The 10381-nt window shown below is 54.8% G+C and overlaps 1 long non-coding RNA gene across 1 annotated transcript; it reads left to right on the top strand.

Moving 5' to 3' along the window:
- Positions 1 to 316: 316 nt before the first annotated feature.
- LOC309681820 lies at positions 317 to 5820 on the top strand. Its single transcript, XR_014270070.1, has 4 exons — positions 317 to 380; positions 2131 to 2183; positions 4946 to 5017; positions 5747 to 5820. It is a non-coding gene; the product is annotated as an uncharacterized lncRNA (long non-coding RNA).
- Positions 5821 to 10381: the final 4561 nt, after the last annotated feature.

Genomic DNA, 10381 nt, shown 5'->3' with positions numbered 1-10381 from the left:
GGCATTTCACTTTATTCCTCCAAAGAGTCCTCCAGAACCCTCCCAAAAGCTACAGGGAAGCAACCCCCAGCCAGCCAGGAAACAGGCTGCCATTGGCCAGGGCTGAGCCAATCAGCAGAGCCGGAGGCGGCCTGTCAGTCACAGGCGGCCGGGGGTGGGGCCGGAGGGGAGCTGAGGGGCCTGAGGAGAAAGGGGGAGGGGCAGCTGGAGCGAGGGGGGACAGGGACAGAGACCGGAACAGGAACGGGGACGGGGACGGGGACGGGGTCGGGGACAGGGACAGGGACAGGGACAGGGACCGGGTCCGGGACCTATGGATAGAGGGTAGGCATAGGACCGGGACCAGGCCAAGCCCAGGACAACTGCAGGCGCCAGAGCAGGTACGTCCCATGGTCGCGTCAGGGGGGCCCTGGAGACATCACCGCCCACGGGCCTGGCCATGGCCCAGTTCACCGGCCCTGGGCCCGAGGGCTCAATCCCAGGGACAACCCCACAACCCCAGTGAGAGCATGTCGTGCTGCTGCCTCCCGGATCGTTGGTCCCCAGTTAGCGCTGAGCCGGAGGGGAGGTGTCTGAGCTGGGACGAGATGGAAGAGCCTGGAAAAGAGTTGATCGAGAGGAGGCAATTGAAGAAGGTACCGTGTATGTGGCACTGGGCATTAAGTGACACCCTGAGCTTTGTATCTGGGTCGGTACTGTACTTGCACACAGCCTAAGCCCCGGTTGAGAGCAGCAATTGTTAATTAATGCCCATGTACGCCCAGAGCAGAGGTACTTATTTAAATCGGATGATGGGTGCTAGGTGGTATCCCACAAGGCCAGCACACCGGCCTGCAAACTCTTTGGAATACAATTCAAAACACCAAAACACACGCCCTTAATTACAATTACTGCTTAGCACCTTATCTTAACAATTTCTGTTGGTTAGTACAATCTCTCGCTTTCATTTAAAACCAGAATGTACTTGAGTTGATGTGCGCGTGCTCCAGTGCAGTGGGGGGGGCAGTTCTATTCAGTCTAATTGAGCCAGTGGTCACGATGTCTTTAGCTTTCCCCCGGTTACTGCAAATCTTTGTTGACTTTGGGCTTCTTGCAGCAGCTGTCTGGTTTTCAGCCGCTTTTGGTGCTTTCTGCGTAGGGGTCTTCCCTTGTTATCAGCCTTCTGTTCTTCAAGGGTACTTTCATGAGCAAGGCATGTATTGTTTATACAAAGTGTCTTGTTTTGCAAGGCCTTGCAACCTTTTTACAGCTTTTAGCTCTTGCTTAATGAGTAATTCTACCTTCTATAATACATTCTACCTTTTAAAAGTAAATTTTACTTTTGTAAAGTACAACAGTGCTGGTGCGAGTGAAAAAAAGTTGTTTTGAGGATTAAGTTGCCAGGAAAGTATCACAGTATCACAGTATCACAGTATGCTAGGGATTGGAAGGGACCTCAAAAGATCATCTAGTCCAATCCCCCTGTCGGAGCAGGAACACCTAGACGAGGTTGCACAGGAAGGTGTCCAGGCGAGTTTTGAATGTCTCCAGAGAAGGAGACTCCACAACCTCCCTGGGCAGCCTGTTCCAGTGCTCTGTCACCCTCACTGAGAAGAAGTTTCTTCTCAAATTTAAGTGGAACCTCTTGTGTTCCAGCTTGAATCCATTACCCCTTGTCCTATCACTGGTCGCCACTGAGAAGAGCCTGGCTCCATCCTCATGACATTCCCCCTTTATATATTTATAAACGCTAATAAGATCACCCCTCAGTCTCCTCTTCTCCAAACTAAAGAGACCCAGCTCCCTCAGTCTTTCCTCATAAGGGAGATGCTCCACTCCCTTAATCATCTTAGTTGCCCTACGCTGGACTCTCTCCAGCAGCTCTCTGTCCTTCTTGAACTGAGGGGCCCAGAACTGGACACAAAAGCATGGAGCCCCAAGGTTTGTGGGGCTATGAAAGCACCGCCAAGGGACAGACTCGTTTAGTTACGGGATCTCTTGAGGTGTTGTGGCATTGCTTTGCTAATCACCTCTGTAACACTTCCTGGGCTGTTTGCTAGGTACGTGCATGGAGAGGCAAAGTGGGCCATGAGCTGACTTTGCAATTCATGATTTCCTCTGACAATAAAATATGCTTCCATTTTCTCATAGGTAACAGCCCAAAAGATAGAAGTTGAAGCAGCATGTGCCTCTTGTGAAAACAGGTAACCACAGATGCTTGTATTCAGTTGATCCGTGGGAAATGGTGCATTGATTTAATCGGTTGTGTAGAGCGGGACCAGCTCGGCTGACGGTTCCCCGGGTGTTGACTAGCCAGGTGGCTTCCACTAACTGCTCATCCCATAAGAACCAGGGTCTGTTGACCCAAAGCTTGCTTAAGTGACCCAAATATTGCTTCATTGGCCTTATCGTCTTGGTTTGGAGGTCAGTAGCAGACGCCTACTGTAAGAACCTCCTAAACACAGAGTGCGACTCCTCCTCCTCTTCTTCCCTGCCTCTCTTTACAGAACAGCCAGTCGTCGCGATCCTCCAGTCATGTGAGTCGTCCCACCATGTTTCAGTTATTCCTATGATATCGTAACTTTCTGACTGAGCGCAGAGCCCCGCTTCCTCCTGTTTGTTCCCCAGGCTGCCTGCATTGGTATTGGTACCCTTAGGGTGGATGGTCTTCTGGTTCTCTCTGTCTCTCAAGCGAGACAAAAGAGAACATGCACACAATCCTGCCGTGATCCCAGTCCCTTGGTTTCCAGCACAAGGTTTTGTAGGGGCATTAATTTTTCCATCGCTGGGACACTGCCAAATGGCTGCAGCTCCCCGCTTTCTGCTTGTGGAGAACTGTCTTTGCCACCCTTAGGATCAGGGGGCACATCTGAGCACAGCCAGCACGTTGACAAATCCGGTGTCCGCATGGATGGGACAACAGAACTGACCCTGGACTGCTCTTCCAGACACGTTTAGCTATAGCCCATGGGAGTCTGGAGAACCAGTGTTCCTGTGAGGTCAGAGATACTCCATTTGACTCACAAGCAAGAGCAAAAAAGATGCATTGCTATTTCAACGGTTTCGTTTTCAGTACTGTTTTTAGACAAATATCTGTCACCAGAGTCTCACCATCCACTCCAAGGGACGTGATGCAAGTCAAGGGTACGGGAGGGAGGCAGAAGAGGCTTTCCCTATCATCACGGGCTGCCATGATGATCTTTACAAGCACCCCTTCCCAGCGCTCCTCCTCCTGTGCCGAGCACGCGGTATACCCCAGCCAGCCCGGCGGCCTGTGCACTCCCATCGGCAGTGCTGCTCCCAAAATAGGCCCACCCTTCTCCGCTTCTGCTCCCTCCACATGGGTGTACAAAGAGGACGTGCACTAGTTTGCAGGCTCAGTCGTTCATTGGCAATGGCTGTACGTGACTGGGATGCAGCTTTCGCATGTATTTTGCTGTGCACCAGAGGGAACCGCCCCAGGGCACGCAGGCAAAAGGCTTACATGCTGAGTAAAGCTGGGCTTTTGTTTGCTGTCTTGTGCCCCATTTGACAACACAGAGCCAGGACTTGCAAAGAGATGTAGCAAAGTGTGTCTGTTGCGGGAGCGTTTCGGCCAGACTCCCTTCCAAGCCAAAAAGCAGTGTTTTGCATGTAAGTCCATGGGGATGAGCCTGGGTTGGTCAGTTTTGCTGTGCTCAGGCTCAGAGGTGTCACAGCTGGTTCACCAGGGGGCAGTGCTTGGAGGAGGGTCGGTGCCCCAGGGGCGTAGCTGCGGTGAGGAGGCCTGGCTGTGAGGTCACAGAGCCCCGCTGTGCCACGCGCTGCTGTGCAGAGCTGTACCGTGGGCACTGGTGTGGCAGTGCCAGCAGCAGCAGCAGCAGCAGCAGCAGCAGCACTAGCAGCAGCAGCAGCGGCGGCAATAGAAGCACGCTGTCAGCAGTGGGAGGAGTGTCCGGAGCAGCAGCGGCAGTGGCATAGTGCAGGGGACCATGTCCCCCGCTCGCCTCCTTATCCTCCTCCTGGTGGTCCTGCAAGCCCGGGATGCCTGGGCTGCTCCATGGAGAGCGCAGGGATTAGGTAGGCGGGTGGGCGAGGGCCATCACACAGCCGGGCAGTGTGGTGCAGCACCCACCGCACCTCGTTGTGGCAGCGGGGCTGGGGCCGGGTGGGGCAGGGCCGGGAGGGCAGCAGGGATGGGTGAGCCATGGCCAGCTCTGAAGGCAGTGGGAGGCAGATACCCCACAGGGACGTGCAGAGGGCTGTGGCTGCTGCATGGGCATTTTCCAGGTGAATGGTGGGGCCGGGACCAGCACATCGGCATGAGAAAGTGTCCCTAGAGCTGGCCTGGTGCCGCCCTGGGCTTGAGCAGCCTTCCTCCAGCCTGCGTGTCAAGGACAGAGAGGCAGTGCAGGAGCACTTCTTCCCCAGGCTGGGCACAGCCATGGCCGGGGCCATGGTTCTGCCACTCCCACACTGCATCTCGTCTTTCAGCTTCGGAGACCTATGTTTGTGGGAGATGTCTGCTCAGGAATACAGGAGCATCGCTGCTTGAGACCTGCAGTGTTCTCCTTGGGCGAATCCAGGCCCCCATTGGACACACAGCCCCAGCCCACAGCCCGGGGAGCAGATGGGGCAGCACTGGTGCAGCCATTCGCTGGCCAGCGGGCTTTTCTCCACTAGACCTTTTCCTCCAGTGCTTTCATGTGGGCTTCTTTTGAGCGCAGTAGAGATCTCCCAGTAGGGAATCCCCAAGAGGGCCGAATGTTTGTCCATCCTGTCCTTGAGGATGGACATGCACGTGGCCTGGAAGCCGTATTTTGAGAGCTGCCAGGTGCCAGCCAACAGGTCACCCAGGCCCCTCTGCAGCTTTGGAAATCTCCACCCACGTCTGGGTCCCACGGCATTACCTCCCCCGCTGCAGTCACTGCAGATCACTGAGAATGAAGTAGATCACAACATCTAATGGAAATGCGCTTGATTGCAGCTGTGCCTGTAGCCGACGGCCACCCGACTTCTAAGACGGATCTTGTCCGGGAGCCTCAGGGCGATCCCACAGGTATGGCTCTTGAACGAGCGAGCATTTGGGTTTTCATATTCTGTACCTCTGAAATGTAACTCAATATTTTCTTGGCCAATGCTCAGACCTGTGGAAGAGCAGAGAGAGAGTGGGTCATGCTCAGTGATGTGCCGCAGGGCACTCTGCCTTGCAAAGCATTCTTGCCCAGCCTTTCCAAGCCGGAGCTGCTTCCAGTGCCTGCTGCAAAGCCAGTGGGCTTGTCGGGGTTGAGTTTAGAGCTGGTGTGAGCTCCAGGGAGTCCTTTCTCCCAACAGCTCCGTGCAGGCTTTGTTTTTCACGGGCATGGTACAGGCACCCAGTGACTGTGCACAATGATCCTGAATGGAAGGGAAAGACGTGTGCCATGGCTCAGTCCCGGCTTTGAACTGCACTCACATCTGAAGAAGTCTGTTGAAACAGTTCATGGGAGCTGCTCTGTTCTGTTTGTTTACAGACGTGGCTGGAGGCGGTGGATATCCAGCTTCCCTACTGGCTTCCAGGGCTGAGGCTGAGGGAGATGGTGTGGGTACGTCATGGGTTTTTACGTCCTTTGAGAGCTTCCACCTGAAAGCCCAAATAGGAGCGAGGCATCTCTTGTGGGTGTGAGAATAGAGACCTGCATCACGCGTGCCCTCTCATTCCATGATCCCCTTACATGTTGTGTAATTCGGTTATGACAGTGTATATCCCAAGGTATGATGCAAAGTTCTCATGGCTGTTTGGTTGCAGATGTGAGTAGAGAGAGGTCTTTTCCAGCTTCTGAGCTCCATCCGGCGCGGGAGCTCACCTGGCATCGCAGGGGTGAGTAGTCAGTTTTGACTGAATTCACAGACAGTTTTCAATATTTTACTTGTGAGAAATTTAACCTCGTACTTTCCGTTAAGGTTCTCAAAGAGCAAAGCATAAAAGTGAAAGAAGAAAATCTTCCCAGCAGTCAGCAGAAGTCATAAAGGAACTCCTCGAGGAATTGGACAAAGCAGCACGTGGTGGGCATATGTCACTCTTAACTCAAAGGCTTGGGAAGCTGAGGTTTTAGATGCCGGTATACACGAGCCGTAGCCTACACAGCGGGATGAGATTGATCAGAACATCACCGCAGCCACAATCAATTTAACGCCGTGCAGCCACTGGTGAGCTGCAGGCAGAGATGGTCCAGAGTCTCTGCTGCCAGTTGCGGTTCCAGCTGAGGTCCAGGGACAGCTGCTGCCCCAGCTCTCGCATTACTCGTCAGAGCTGTTCTGGGCAGGCGTTGGTGTCCAGCTGGCAGGAACTGGCAGTGCTCACGCCTTGAGTGTGTGAGGAACTTGCCAAGGAGCTGATTGCAGAGAAGCCGTGAGAGGGCCAGCGCCCTGCCAGTCGCCAGAGGCGAGTGCCCTTGGCCGGTGGAGAGGATGCGCAGGCAGCTTGGGGTCGCTGGGACGGGCACACTGTGCCTGGGCTGCAGGCGTGGTGCGGCCAGGATCGGGGCAGCCCCAGCTTGAAAGCCTGTTCGATCTCCGTTGTTCTTCTTGATGTCTGAGGATGCTCAGTGACACCTCGGGGTCAGGGACAGGTGAAAGCTGGACACCCAGCTTGAGGCTGGACGCGGAACTTGAAGGCAGCTCAAACGAAGGGTTGTGAATTCCGTCTCGGGTGGTTTCGCTGTCTGTTTTGAGTTGTGCTTTAGATAACTTGGGGGTGGTTTTCTGCTTCTTTTGGGGCACTGTGGGCTCTTGTGTACGCTGGCAAACTGAAAACAGTCTAGCGCTCACATTTTTCTCCATGAATGACACCAATGAAATGAATGAAACCATCCTACTTTCTTTGAAAAGAGACAGACCGTGGGACTGTGGAGAAGGAGGCGCTTCAGGAAGGAGGCAGTCTGGCAGTGCCAGGCTCTGATGAGAAAATGAGGGCAATTCAACAGAGAGGTGTGACAGGTAATTGCTGTCCCTCGGTCATCTAACATCCTGAATCAAAATCACCGGGTGTCACAGCTTAGAGACGAACCTGCACCGTCCTTCTGCATGCTCTGTGCCTGAACCATGCTGAGGCTTTACCTTTCTCTGATTTTGGCAGCACTGCCCAACCCCGGGGACACCCAACGCGCTGGGATACATGATTTGCTTCAAAAGAACCCAGGTACTGAGCAGTCTTACAGGGCAACAAGTCCTGAAAACGGGGGGCATGCAAGCAGCGTCTGTGCTGGTGAAAAGGCAAAGAGGGAGAGCAAGGCCCCGGTATCTCCTGAGAGGGCCTGCCTCCGTCCCTTCGGGGTGTGGGTACTTGGCTGGGGAGGGAGAGCTGGGGGCGAGACACAGCGTGCAGGACACACTAACTTACAGAATTATTCCTCCAGGTGTGGATGGCAAGAGAAGGACACATGCTACAGACCATAACAATTTCCAGAATTACTGCATAGAAGGCGCAATGGCAATCTTAGGCTCCATCCTGTTTGGAATGTTGTTGTGTTGTGCGATCAGGTTGTGGATGAATAGAAAAAAGTAAGTTGGGTGGGTTTTAGCGGGGGTCGGGGGGGGAGGGGAGGTGCCAACTTCTGTACTAGATGGCAGCTATTAGACAGGAAGCATTTAGAGGTCGGGTATTGTGGGGTGCTGAATTAGTTACTTGCCAAACTATCAGGTGATGCCGTAAATCCCAGATGTTCACCTCGCCAAGATGTCCCAGCAACGCAGATTGTTGTGAGGAAGCTTCCCGGTTTTCCGCCTTGTTTTGGAGAGAGAGAGTCAGGCGCAACCCAACACTGCCGGCGTGCGTGTTCTCAGCAACAGCAGGGGTTTTGTCTGTGCAGGTGTATGTGTCTCTCTTCAGATATGTATTCTGAAGAGAGCATGGAGAGAACCTCACTGTACAGAAAGTGGAGCCTGTCCCCTTGTCTGGTCTGGTACGGGCAGGGGAGCCAAGTGCTGTTTTTTGCCAGACACGCTGAGAAAGGCAAAGGGGAGGCTCTGCTGGCCCTGCAGTGCTGTGGCCAGCTTTGGTCCCCTCGGTCTCCTTCCCGGCACATGCAGAGCAGCCAGGTCAGGATGGTGAGGACAGAGAGGAGAGAAGCCAAAGGCGGGCGAGCAGAGCCCCAGCCAAGTGAAACAGAGACCCCGGTTTTCTGCATGGAGCTCCCCACATGCAGCTGGGCACCCACACCCCCCGGGGAGCCCAGCACTGTCCCAAACCCTCACACCAAGCCGGCACAGCAAGCGCAGTGGGACCTCAGCAGCCTCCTCTCTCCACAGGTGCCTCGCCCGAGTTTAAGGATCCCCGCACAATTCTAGCAGCTGCATCCCACACCCGGACAGCCGCACAGCCCATCCCAGAACCCCTGAGAGCTGGATCCAACACCGGCAGCCATCACCTGTGCCTGGACGACCAGCCCACATGCCAAGGAGCACCGAGGAACTGGCACCTGCCATCCTGGACAGCCACCTGGCCTGCCCAGCCCCACCCCCACCACTGCTTCCAGCGCTGCCGAACTCAGCCAGCTGTCCATTCAGGACCAGCCCCACGACCTCCAGACCCCCAAGACACTGAACGCCCCCTCTTTGCCCCAAGACCAGCGCCCTCATCCTCCTGCAAGGGCATGAGACGGCCCCACCAGTGTATGGGTCTGGGGTGCAACAACAGACTTCGACTGACAGCTTCAGGAGGCTACCATTTGTTATTATTTATTACTTATTATGCCACCCTAGCATAGCAATAAATACAGATCTGTGGCACCATCTTCTGGGTCGTAACGGAAGCAATCCCAGAAAATCACCAATTCTGAGCCAAACTTCATATCAGGGCAGGCAGGGAAAAGGATGCCCACGGTGTCAGCAGGCCGACAGCTGGGTACGGGGCCCGCCGATGGCCTGGGGGAACCCAGCTTCCCTGGTGGGACCGCACTGCTAAATTCTGATCCACAGAGGCACCCACGGGGCTCATCAAGAGCTCATCGCCCCCACCTCTGCTCCCCGTGCCAGCTCTGTCCGGGGCTGCACAGGACAGGGGTACTGTGTAGGGCACTACCAGCCCCAGTCCCTCCACTCTCTGCACACCAAATATGCCACAGAAGGCAAAGCCACAAATAAAACAGAGCGGCACAAAGCTGCTATCAAGCCACAACAGAGACACTGTCTGTTGTTGTTTTGCCTAGGAGGGAGTCAGTTTTCTTCCTAGCAGCCCATATGCTGCCAGTTTTGGATTTGTCAGCAAGACAGTGTTGGTAGCACACCCATGTTGCAGTTGTTGCTCAACACTGCTTGCACGGCACCAAGGCCTACTCTGTTCGCACGCTGCCCTGCCGACGCATACGCTGGGGGTGCACTGGTGGATGAGAAACTAGACGTGAGCCGGCACGGTGCGCCTGCAGCCCAGAAAGCCAAACGTAGCCTGAGCTGCATGCAAAGAGGCGGAGCAAGGTCTGCCAGGAGGAACTTTGCCAGCAGAACGCAGTAGGTACCGTGAAACATGCCGACATCTGGTGTCCTGACATGGAGTCATAGAATCATAGAATCATAGAATGGTTTAGGTTGGAAAGGACCTTGAAGATCATCCAGTTCCAGTCCCCCTGCCGCAGGCAGGGACACCACCCACGAGACCAGGTTGCCCAAGGCCACATCCAGCCTGGCCTTGAACACCTCCAGGGATGGGGCCTCAACAACCTCTCTGGGCAACCTGTTCCAGTGCCTTACCACCCTCAGAGTGAAAACCTTCTTCCTAATGTTCAATCTGAACCTGCCCTCTTCTAGTTTAAAGCCATTCCCCCTCGTCCTATCGCTACATGCCCTAGAAAAAAGTCCTTCCTCAGCTCTCCTGTAGGCCCCCTTTAGGGAATGGAAGGCCGCAATAAGATCTCCCCGGAGCCTTCTCTTCTCCAGGCTGAACAGCCCCAACTCTTTCAGCCTCTCCTCATAGGAGATGTGCTCTAGCCTTTGGATCATACTCGTGGCTCTCCTCCAGACGCGCTCCAGCAGGTCCATGTCCTTCTTATGCTGGGGACTCCTGAGCTGAATGCAGTACTCCTGGTGGGGTCTCACGAGAGTGGAGTAGAGGGGCAGAATCACCTCCTTTGACCTGCTGGCCACACTTCTTTTGATGCAGCCCCTGATACGGTTGGCCTCCTGGGCTGCGATTACACACTGCTGGCTCATGTTGAGCTTCTCGTCAATCAGCACCCCCAGGTCCTTCTCCTCAGGGCTGCTCTCCAGCCATTCCCCGCCGAGCCTGGAGTTGTGCTTCGGATTGCTCCAAACCAGATGTAACACCTTGCACTTGCCCTTGGTCAACTCCATGAGGTTGGCTTGGGCCCACCTCTCCAGCCTGTCCAGGTCCCTCTGGATGGCATCTCTCCCCTCCAGTGTGTCCACCTCGCCAAACAGCTTGGTATCC

This window comes from Vanellus vanellus, assembly GCF_965231255.1.
Source record: "Vanellus vanellus genome assembly, chromosome: 26".
Lineage (NCBI taxonomy): Eukaryota > Metazoa > Chordata > Aves > Charadriiformes > Charadriidae > Vanellus > Vanellus vanellus.
The sequence above is the reverse complement of the archived record's forward strand: the minus strand, read 5'-3'. Positions and strand labels throughout refer to the sequence as shown.